Source organism: Phaenicophaeus curvirostris, chromosome 3 (genome assembly GCF_032191515.1).
Source record: "Phaenicophaeus curvirostris isolate KB17595 chromosome 3, BPBGC_Pcur_1.0, whole genome shotgun sequence".
In the NCBI taxonomy this organism is placed as follows: Eukaryota; Metazoa; Chordata; class Aves; order Cuculiformes; family Cuculidae; genus Phaenicophaeus; species Phaenicophaeus curvirostris.
In genome coordinates this window covers 88503512-88515838 of record NC_091394.1, presented here as the reverse complement: position 1 = coordinate 88515838, position 12327 = coordinate 88503512, and the positions used below count along the sequence as shown (strand labels likewise).

At 44.9% G+C, this 12327-nt stretch overlaps 1 long non-coding RNA gene across 1 annotated transcript in view; it reads right to left on the bottom strand.

The window, feature by feature from the left end:
* Nucleotides 1-7801: 7801 nt before the first annotated feature.
* LOC138719399 (uncharacterized) overlaps nt 7802-12327 on the bottom strand; it is an 80702-nt gene continuing 76176 nt past the window's right edge. The window contains exon 4 of the long non-coding RNA XR_011337211.1: nt 7802-8469. This is a non-coding gene — a long non-coding RNA (uncharacterized lncRNA). The remainder of the gene's footprint in view (nt 8470-12327) is intronic.

The following is a 12327-nucleotide window of genomic DNA, read 5'->3' as shown; positions in this document are numbered from 1 at the left end:
ACACATTTTGGATATTCTTCCTTTCAGTATCCAAAGCTGCTGTTGCCATCAAAGATCTTATTTTTTCCACATCACAGCCAACACAACTACCCTTCCCTAACTTCTGACCAAAGGGTATGCCACCACAGAGATCGTTTCCCATCCCACTTCACCTTCTCAAGGCTCCTCCCTTTCCCTATCTCATCACACAAGAGCTTCCTAACTTTCAAGGCAAAACCTATGACCTACTGTACCCACTATCTGCTGTCGAGTTTTACTCTGTTGACTTCTGCTTAGGAATCTGTTCTCCTCGGTCAGCCAGTGGAAAAGATCTTTGATACTGAAGGGTATTTTTTTCCTCCCTGCCCCATTCTTGCCTCATAGGATTTCCTCTCTAATGTCTATTAAACCACCTCATCAACTTCATCAAAACTCTCCCTTATTTGACATTTACAAGAAAACTCAATAACTGTGAGATTGCCGGTATCCTGAGACATGTCTGTCAAGATGATCAATAAAGCCCTATTTTACTCCCCTATCTGCATGTATCAAACCACAACCTTCCATCACTGATCTAGACCGTAAGCTCCTTGGAGGATGGACAGCCTTTGATTCAACATTTGTACAAAGAACGATAGGCTCTGATGTGTCACAGTGGAGTAAATACCATATTTAAACACTCATCAGGGTTGAGATATCTGTTTGTACTAGTTATGATCCTCAGACCTGAAGCAAAGAACATGGCCAGGAAGTCCATTTGCATAATGTTGCCATGATGTTACCTGAGAACATTTCACAGTACACGAAGATCGAGGTGCCCTGTTGTTGCATCTAGTTACAAAAACATCCTGCTTGTTCCCAAACAAATCGCAGCACAAAGCATTCCCACTGGCTACTACTAACATCTCTTGACTCATCACTCTCGGTAGCATGGAAGGCATCCCATGATGACTTTTCTTACGTGTGGAAGAACACAGTGTGATCTTTGCCTGACTACTCGACCATGACTGCACCCCAGTGACATTCTTTCTACAAGATTGGAAATCACAGTATCATGGACTTACAGACTCACAGAAGAGTTTGGTTGGAAGGGGCATTTAATGGTCATTTAGACCAACTCCTCTGCAATGTGCAAGGACATCTTCAACCAAACTAGGCTGCTCAGAGCCCCATTTAGTGTGACTTTGAATGTTCCCAGGAATGGGGCATCTACCACCTCTCTGGGCAACCCGTTCTAGTGTTTCATCACCCTCATCATAAAAAATTCTTTCTTATACCTAGTCTGAATCTTTTCATTTAAAACTATTACCCCTTGTCCTGTCACAACAGACCCTGCTAAAAAGTTTGTCCCAACTTTCTTATAGTATTTAAATATTGAGAGGCCACCATAAGGTTTCCCCGGAGCCTTCCCTTCTCCAGGCTGAACAGCCTCAGTTCTCTCAGCCCTTCCTCAGCAGTGTCACTGTATTCCCAGGGACCAGATGAGCTGGTCTGGATCTCCGAATACTGGCATTCAAAGGTGACAACTACCAAGCAGCCCTTACCATCATTTAGTTCCAGGGACGGGGGGCAGTCCTGAGCAAGACCTCAGAGCACTTAGTCCAAACTCTGCTGCAGCTTCACCCCCTACATGTGCACTGGCAGCTCAGATATCAAATAAAGGACATACACAGCCAGGTGGGACTGCATCCTGCAAGTATCACAGCTCACAGCCCAGGCAGCTCTGACACAGAATCACAGCTTTGCATGGCTCCGTGCCTGCTACTAGCAGGCTGAAAGACATTGAAAGAGAAAAAGCCCACACAGACATGATTTTCCCTTTGCTGTTCAGAAGAGGCTCCAGGGCTGCCCATGCCACTTGCAAGGCTGAGCCTGCCTCACTCCACTATCAGTGCTGGCAGCCCCATGCAGCACGGTGCCATCAGCTTGCTGACTGATGAAAATCCGTTAGCCACATGAGACCTGTGCACCACAGCACAAAAAGGAGATGCGCACACAGCAGGGTTGGTTGTTTTCCCCTCTTTCTCACTCATCCTTTATTTGAACTTGGTCTGAACTGACGCTGTAACAGGAGAAGCCTGGCATAAGCCAGACCTTACAGACTTTAGGCATAAAGTGAGAATGTGCTCTGCCTTCCGTGGTAAGAAGCATTTCCCATGGCTCACACCAGACATTTTGTACACAGGCAAATGAAGATGTTTCTTGGGCAAGAGCTTGGGCCTATCACCTTGAAATCACCTGTCCTGTAGGTCAGCTACCACCATTTCCAATCAGGTTTTCTCCAAGAAGTGCAAGGACAAAACACTGTTCTCTGGGAAACAGCAAGATTTTGCTTGGTTGAACATAAACAACTCCCTTGGCTTTAATTAATGCAACAATTTCATGTTACAGGCATTTTCAGGCTCACTTTGATTATTTTGTACATCCAGTGCTACACAGTTCACAGGTACAGCCAAAGGCGAGAAGGTTCCTCTAAGACTCTGATGAGCAGGAATTTCACATGATCCAAGTGGGATGCGTCTACCCAGACATGTGCAGACAGACCTCGGCTTGCTCCACTTATGCCCAAAGCTGACTGGAACTCAATCCAGCTTAAGACAAAAGCCACAGAGCCACAACAGTACAGCACTCTGCCCAAGCTCATATGCCCAAATTGAGTGCCCTGGGCAAATGCCAGACAGACCTTTGATTTTGTCCTCTACAACAATTACATGAGAATGGAAGGGCTATAAATCATCAATGATCAAAAAAAAAACCTAATAACCATAACTACTATTAGTAGCACAAGATTTAAGTGGACAATGGCACTACTATGCCCTGTTAGAATGGTGGCTTTAAGCCATTTGGTCCATGGGGAATCATGTACCATGTTGTATGGGTCTGTGGAAAATAATACAGAAACATAACTCTATTGTCAGAAGACTTAAATTTCCTTGAAAGGATCCCACACTCCCATCAAATTAGGAATCCACAAGGTGAGAAAGATTTGGAGAACCAGTTGGAAAGTGCATAATGAAGGGAAATCCACCCTGGGGTGGAAACAGCTGCTAAAGAACCAACCCAGCCAAATAAAATCTCCACAACAGCAGTGACTTCATTGCTATGGTTTGTGAGGAATAGTTTATTCAACAAAAAGGAAATTGTTCACAGGGAAGAAAATGAGTTGAAACTTAGCCAATACAAAGATAAATGTGAATGTACAACGAAAAGCTTTAAGACTCTGAGTGACTATCAAAAGGCATCTCCAGTAACACCTGCCCCTTAAAGGTGGGATGTTTGCTGTATTGTCAACATCCTTGTGTACAGAGGGCACCTGGAAATGCTGGATGAAACATCCAAGCAACCACCAGGCTCAATCATTCTTAGCTTCAACATCTCAGTAAACACATGAGAAGAAAGAGTATTTTTAGATGTACATGGGTGACAAGACAGTCACATACTGAAATAAAAGGAGCTTATGGTGTACTAGACTTCTGCCTTCTGTTGAAATAAACTTATATCCCATGCTGTGTTTATCTATGGAAACACTGGATTAGTTTCAAGACAGTTTAGAGGGAAAAAAATCAATGACATACACGTTTACACTTTCAGGAGTCCTGAAGTATTTGACTTTATTTTTTATCCTATTTTTTATCATGTGGATGCAGCCTCAAAGGGTGAGGACCAGTATGTGGCATGAGTCTTAACACCTCATCATCACCAAACCCAGGTCCCCTTTCCCCACTCCCCAGAGCCACAGTTGGCCTTGGTGCACACCAAACCTCTTCAGAAGCTGATGCAGCTGACCAACCATGGTACCATCCCCTTCAGTGGCAGGAATGGTGACAGCCCAGCACCTCCCAGAACAGCCCAGCATATGGACAATGAGCAGCAGAAGGGAGAGGTGGACAAGAAGGAGAAGGCAGGGAAGAAGATAATATATAGAAAAGGCTCATTGAGGTTTTGGGAAACTGCCTATAATTAAAATCTCAAATCAGATGCAAATATGGCACCTGAAGAGAATGGTGTTGGGTTTGGTTTTGGTTTAGCTTGGGGTTTCTCAGCCTGGTTGGCAGGACATTTGTAAGTTGCTCAACCTAAAGGAAATACCTCTGGTTTTCCTTAATAATTCCAAGATGCTTTAAACAAACAGCAAAATCTATTCTCAGCTATCACCCATCCCCAGATGAATATATTTATCTTATCTCTGAAAAAATATTTTGCCACTCCCTACCTTTGTGTGAAGAAACCAGTCAAGGAAAAGGAGAAGACAAATGCTTAGTCCAGGAGAAGAGAAACAGAATATGCACACAATGCTTTGAAAATTGCACAAAACGCTCAAGCGGGAAAGGAAAGCAAGTGAGCAGACTGGAAAGTTGCTCTCACCCCTGCTGTCCTTCATGTCATAGTACTGTATATGGGAGAATGAAGCTCTGATCACTCCTACAGATACCAGCAAGCTGGTAACTCCTGCCTTGCAACCTGTGCATTCCACATGCTGGGCTTTCTTTTCTGTTCCTTAAACCACACCAGAACATGCTTTTTTTTTTTAAGTGGTTTGCCAGAAAGGGTTCCAATAGATTTGAGGTGTGGCTCCACTGCCGCTCCACTGATCTGAATTAAGTATGTTCCCTCTGGGTCATGCTTTGCCTTCTGGCACCAGCACTGCTGCCTGTGAGCAGCATGGCCATGACCCAGCTCCATGAGCCACCAATTCCAACAGATAATTATTTTTTTTTATTAAGGTCACTTTTATCTGAACTAAATTCATCACAACGTGTCTATCAGCACAAAAAACCTACTCTGTATGACCAGGTTTTACTCCAGGTCAGCCATGACCTCTAAGGCTGGTGCTATGGTGTCATGTATCCCACCCTCAGTCAAGCTGGACCACACACCCCTTGCATGGCCAGGCTCAAAGGGACAATGTGGTGGCTGAAGCTGTAGGGCACAGATAGTATTAGTGAGGATGCAGGCAGACTATGCTCTGTGTCAGGTTGTGGAGTTTGGGGATGCAAGGACTGAGTCAGAGGTGATTAGTTTGACTTCACTGGGCATCAGAAACGGCCCCAAATGAGCACCCAAAAATTCGCAGCCCCGGGTGAGGGAGTGGAGATGTCCCAGCAGGGCTGAGTCAGGGCAGTGGCTGGCACACACCTCCATGCTGTGGCAATGCAGGCAAGGAGCCACAATTAAGGCAAAGGACAGAGGGGCTAGAGGCAAAGAGCAGGTGCCCGACAGGAGGAGAACCGGTCCTGGGTGGCCAAGGGAGGACGAGTCACCGGTGGGAGAGCACCAGCACTGTGCAGGAAGCAAAGCTGGATACACCAACCTGCAGCACACAGGACCTCATGTCCCAGAATGTCCCTGCCATGTCCCATGTGCAGTTTCCTCTCCCTGAATGTTTTTTTGTCTTTGTCCCATGGACCGCGTGAATGCAGACATTGCAGACTCTGAAAGATTTCTGGTGGAAAAGATCACTAGATCTCATTCTTTTAGGCAAGTTTTGGTAGTTGTCTGTATTTTGGCTCCATTACAAAATATTATGATTGTGCAGAGGATGCTTCAAACAGAGAGAGAAGCAGTGCAAAACAGGAGACTTGCAGAAAACCAAGCCCTAAAAAAAACCCCAAATAAGTTTCCAAACCATCAGAAGGCAGAGCAAGGATGACAGAAGCTAACAAAAGGTGTAAGAGCAGCAAGAATTATAACATGGGGATAAATGGGAAGGGCATGAAGGAGTCCTGTTGCAGTGTGGATATGTTACAGAGGCAGAGGAAGGCAGGAAAGGCCAGTACTGTGGGGACACAAACCAGAGAGCATCAAGCCATGATTCACTGTATTAACACTCTGAGCTGGCATGAAATACTTTTGTAAATGACAGTAATATCCACTCAGTCACTTAAAAAACCCCTGTGTAAGTTGTGTATAATAATGTCATCACTGGACCTGAGGCTGCGGTTCAGCAGGATGCTGGCATGGGCTCCGCAGCCCCTGCTGCCACTGCAGGACCTCCACGAAGTGGCACAATGTGGTGATGCTTGGTCTGTCCAGGTCTGCTCAAAAACGGTACCAGGTAAAGTCATATCTCAGGCACCATTCATGCGACTCACTAATTCTGCATCTGATCTGGTATCACCTGTCCTCCCACAGCTGGCAAGAAGCCAGCCCAAACACAGCAAGACAACGTAACCTTTACACAGCAAGTTCAGCCCGATCCCACGGAAAGGCAATTGAATGCCCAGGGCTGATTTGGATCAACGCCATGTTGCATCACCCCGTGGTGCCAGCAACGGGTTGTAACCATCATGAAACCAGCACCTGAGAACGGCACAGGAGCAGAAAGCAGCACAGTGCCCAGTTTTGCTGCCTGAGAGCAGGTTCATGAGGAGGAGGAACAAGACAGTAGCTCCTGCTATTGTTTTACAATCCAGAGCACTGGGGAATGGCATGTGCAAAATAAATTAGGTTAAAGCTTTGTTGCTTTTTATTGTTTTCTGTATAAATCAAGTCTGAATATTAACACAGTGCATAGAAAAAAAAAGAAAAAATGGAGCAAAAACTATAAATGCCTTGTGTTTCAAAGAAATAGTGCTCCCAAAATAGGCCACGTACAGTCTTACTGTTAACTCCTCAGAGCAATATATTCAGCAACCAAAAAATAAAAGAAATGCTGTATGCCCCATACCTCTTTTGCTCTTAGCTTTTCAACAAGATGCTGACTCACAGACCAGCTGGTGCCATTTGGATGCTAATAGTACGAAACATCTGCAATTTAAGAAATAAATCATTTTGTGAACCAATGCACCCACCCAATCCACTCCCTTCTCTTGCTCTTTCACCAAATGACATTACATTCACCTTTCCCAAGGATAACTCTTCTATCTCAGTGTCCTTCTCCGGACTTGAAACCACTCAAACTCCTCCTCTCCCCAGCTCTGTTTCCTATAGGAACTGCAAACTGCCAGAGGCTCATTCCCAGGCAGGAGCAGCTGCACGACCTCAAAACAACTCAACATTTTATTTTTGGGTTTTTTTCTTCTTTTATTATTAGTTTTTTTTAATACTTTTCTTCTGAAATTTATTTCAATGAGGTCACAGTTGGCCTCTTTACTGCTTCACCATGCAAAGAAAACACTGTTCCTCTCTGAGCCCAATGATGCACATGGGGCATCTCTGAAGATCCTCTCATAGGTACGTCCCTGAGCTTCAAACCTAACCTTGGTCAAACTTCCTGTGAAAATCCACATCCATGAGGTTCCACCTGAACAAGATGATGCTCAGGCCTCAAAGGACTCTGCTGACTGTCACAATGCAGACTGGACAACACACCCAGTGAAGGAGGGTTGGGCTGAGGGGTTATCACTACATGAGAGGGGGGACTTATCGCTATCACTGTCCCTCAGAGTATCACTGAAGGAAGTGAGCCTGGTACCACAAGGCCAATGTGTTGCAAAGAAGCCCATGATGCTCCTACCTAGACTGTGTCAGCTGCAGGGCTGCAAAATCGAATGCCATCTGGGAGGAGAAGAGAGGAGAAATCACACAAGGAGATAAGGTGCAGCAAGTCATAAATTTGGACCTTTTCTCAGTTTCCAAAGGAGGGAGCTCAGTGAAATGAAGCACATGTTTTCCCCTGTAGAGCTTCCCACAAACCCTCCCAGTCACTGCAGCAGATCTCCGCAGGGGCCACCACCTTGCTGCTGTGGTTCCTGCGACAGGCAGCGATACTGAGGGCTCATGTGCCTGCCTGAAAGAACCTGCAGCCATCACCAAACAGTTTGCTGGACACCCAACAGCAAAAGTAGCATGCATGAAAAGTCACAAGTGCATTACAAAGAGCTGAAATTGGGATTCCTGTTCCTTTAATCAGTTTTTAACAACTAAGGTAGAACAGAATAGATGCTCAACAGGAGTTATGCTTAAAAAGCCTCAGAGGTACGATGGGCATTTCTGTGGAAATCTTCATTTTTCCAACAAATGCATCTTTCAAATCAAAAGAAGCCTGCGGGAAGAAACAGGAAACCTGAGATAACAGCAATGATCCAACAAGCATGTACCACTTAACACAGAAAAGGCAAAAGCATATAAACTTGCAGCACACCTTAGAAGTTTTTAAGTGAACAAAAAGTTAAAAGAAACACAAAGCAGAAAGACTCAAAATTATCAACAGACATGGAAAAGGCAGAGAAGAAGAAATTGAGAGGAGGGACATTAAATCTTCACCAATCACAAGGGCTGTTTGCAAGGGATTAGAGGGAGTATTTCAGCCCCTGCCTTCAATTGACAACACTGTTTATTTTATGAACATAACCAAGCAAACTGGCACAGTCCTGCCACCATTAAACCTTTTTATAAGCCCCTGTTTTACCATACTAAATACCGGCAGTCTATGGGCAAACTGCCTGGCAGGCTCCTGCCCAAGGAGCAGCAGGCTCAGTGCTTTGTCCAGCGAGCTCTGGCAGAGGCTCCGGTGCTCTGGCTGTGGATCTCCATCCTGACTCCAGATTCCTGGAAAGATATCAACCCATATAAGTGGAGTGTTGCAAAAAAGAGCTGAGCTCAGAGTGTTGTAAGAAAAGCTGAGCCCATTTCGGTCTGGGAAATCTCTCATCGCATTTTTTTAAAACACAGTCATGCACGGGGAGGCACACAGGCACAGGGCTGGAGCATCAGCTCCTGCGTGTATCCTCCATGGTTGAGCATCATGGGGATAAGCAACAGCCCCAGCAGCCCATTACACAACACCAGGCTGTTTATGTTTTTAACTAAAATAGTGAACACGGGGAGGGAAGGGAATTCACTGCAAGCTAGCACAATAACCAGCCAGAAAGGATGCATATGATAGCTGTCCTGTCCACACCACACAGTACCTCAATATCCTGCCAAACCCAAATGGTTTGGATTAGAGATGCATCCTCTGGAGAAAGGGCCCCAGTCTGGGATGCAGGAGGGGTGCAGTGCTCCCCTTGAGCATGTCAGAGAAAGGGAGGTGCATCCCAGCTCCCAGCCCTCGCCTGCCATCACGCAAGCATGGATTTGGGGAAAGCACAGTCCATCTCCCAGAGCTCAAATGATGGATAATGCTGGTTTGATGGGATACCGTGAGAAGCCCTACACCAAGGCACCAACACACCTCTGTGCCAGTCAGGTCTCTTCGTTTACCCACTATGCAGCGTTGGCTATGGGTGTTAGAACTGCAGCATCCAAACTGGGATAGATAAGCCCTCTCGGGGCTCTATCATACCCAGAGAACATCTCTGATATAGCAAAACTCATCAGCCAAAATTTTGGCCCTGGAATCTATACAGCCACAAGTTTCTTTCCTCCTCCCTCAGACTGAAGTAAAAAAGCATGTCATTAAGTTCAGTTTGAGATGCTCAGCCCTTGCAGATGGGCAGAGTGAGAGATAAGGAGGATGAGCACCTCCATGGTCCTGTTTCTGTGGTCCATCTGAACCCAGAGAGAATCTCCTGTACTGCCATACTCCCACTACTCCTCTCAACAACTTTATTCATCAACTGCAAATAAGGTTTCGGAGAGATTTTCAGCACAGATTCAGAGACCTCTGAGATGTTTCCAGACTATTTTTTTATTGGCTGTATATTTCTGGCTACGTCAACAGATCCAGCCATTGCTGTTACACATTGTCCTCGGACTGAGAGCTATTTTTGCTCATAGTAAAAGGAACTGCAGTTCTTTGTGATTAACTCCACGGAAACACCCATTACGCAGACTGAACTCTGTAAAGCTAACCTGAAATAATCATCAAATTAGTTTAAAACAATTATGTTTTGAGAATGAGCATCCTCTGGCACTCAAAAAATATCATTCTGACGTTTTTATTCACTTTTTACATTACTTTTTGTTTTACTGTCCCTATCAGGTTAATCACAGACAGAACAGAAACATCATAAAAACCAGCAAGTCCATCATTGTATAACCCAAAATAACACAGTTTCTGTAACCAGCAACATATTCTACTCCAGTCTCAGCTCTGTATGTGCCTCATGATCCAGTTTTGAGAAGAAATCCACAAAGAAGCTGCAAGGGTTAGTGCAAACCCCAAAACTACATCACGCAAAAGGCAGTAAAGAACTGACCCTACAAGTGACTTGGCAAGCACAGTGCTCTGGCTTGCAGCAAGCTTGCCTGGCTGGCCAGGCATGGACACTCGCTGGTGGTCCAGTACAGGATAACTCATCCTTACGACAGGAGGAATGCATTTCACCCAGTTAGCATGTACTGCTTGACGCATGGACACAAAAAGACCCTAAGCAGGACTATAGAAAAAGCCAAGGCTGTCAAAACAAAGAGCTGCACAGAGCCCATTTGCGCACTGTTCCCCCAGATTTAAAAACATAACAAAATGAGGCTGCAGGTACTTCCATCAGCAGCTGGACTTTCACAGGAGTACAGAGTTTGTGCCGATGGTTTCAAGCTGACCTAGGGTCAGGGCAGCTCCCCAGGGGGGAAACAGCCCTGCAGGACACCACACACAGCACGGTGACTCTCTTCTTTTCTCCTTTCCCTTTTGTCAAACCATCACTTGAAGCAAAAGCCTGAAAATACATTAAACCAAGAAAGAAAAGCAACCGCACCACACAGTGAGCGCACAAAGCACACCGTGACATTTACAAGTGAGGCTGGTCTTACTCATTTGTATTTCAAAGGCCAGGTTGACACAAGACATTTTTCTTGTTCTAGCTTTGTCTGTGAAAGGAATAATACATATTTTTGAGAGTTGTTGCCAGTGTGCCAGCCACAGTCTTCCTGCAGAGGTAGCTACAATGATATTCAACCTGCCTCATCTGGAAGATCTAAGATCCAACCTCGGAAAAGAAAGTCCCCTTTGGCTGATACAATCCACAATGATTTTGGGAGGCTTCTTCATGCCAATAAACTCACCGACCAATCCTGAACTCTCTATGGCTTGAGAAAATATTAAGCTAATTACATTGAGTGTGTTCCCTCCCTCAGTAACTTCACACTACTGAAATCTTTCCATCTTCAAAGCTCTTGCTGACTGAAGGTGACATTTTGTGACAAAATTCAGGCTTAGTGTTGCAAGCCTTTGGGGCTCCTATCACACTGTAAGGTCTCCTCTTTCACAGAAAAATAGTATTTTTGATTCAACCACCAGTAACAACTCCAGCAGAAAGGATGGAGGACCATCAGCATAGATCAGAGTCACAACCCTGCCAGTGGCAAACTGAAGTGCTCCTTAGGCCAAGAGCTGCCTCTTCTTTCAGCCCAGCAATGTGATATAAAATCAAACTGAAATCCAGTTTACAGCCTGCCCTGTCACGCCAAAGCTGAGACTCTTGTTGGAGGTGGAGCAATGCCTGTCTCAGCTGAAAGCCTCAAAATTGGCAGTCAAGGTACACAGCACATTTACCTCTGATAATTTCAGCATTGTATCCTCCTCCAAGCAAAAAGTCAAATGTCTCAAACGAATAAACCAACCTCTCCACTCCACATCATACACATTTTTATGTGCCTGTTTTCAGGTCATCAATCTAGAAATTCCAGATCTTCTTGGAAATCTTTACTTGCCTACAACAAAGTCCACCACATTTCAGCTGGACTGTGATTTACATCAGGCAAATATGTCAACCGATAAAGTGACAACAGACCAGGTATCCATCTCCTTAGTTGATACCGTAATGACCATGCAGAGGCTTTAAAGAGATGCCATCATAACAAAGGCCATGAATGTCCATGCAATAAGAATGTCCTCTTCCAAGCAGAACCAAAAGATGGGACGTTAAGTGGGCATTTTGCTCCACAGGTTCCTTCAGGCTGGAGTTGACCATGAAGATAGACTATTCCTCTGTGAATTGCTCCCATGGTTAACTTTCTGTCCCAAAAGTATGTCGGCATTGTCAATGTCCTTTTACCTAGTTTTTACATTTGTGCACATAATCCTAGCAAGCACATTAGGAAAGCAAAGTAAATGAAGTAGCAAAGTAAGGTATGTAAGAAACAACAGGGGAACCAGCTTGTCCCAATTAATGATCTCCGTATCCAAATCAGAATTTTCCTTTCATGTTTGCCATCCATTGCAGAGTTCCTCCCACTGATCTTCTCCACTCACCACTATCACACACATCAACTCTGTCCCAGCTGCTGTATCCAGACTTCATCCATGACTACGACATTCTAGTCACAGACCAGCACATTAACCCTCCCCTTTCAGGGCAGTTTTATCCCCATTTTTAAAGTTATTTTCCCCATTTTGCTTTGACTATATTTGTGAACCCTTGCCTGTTTGCACACACACAGCCAATGAGCATTTGTAACTCGACAATTTGGGGGCTTCCACCTAGCAGTACAAGGAGTACGGATGCCAAACCAGGAATAAAAATA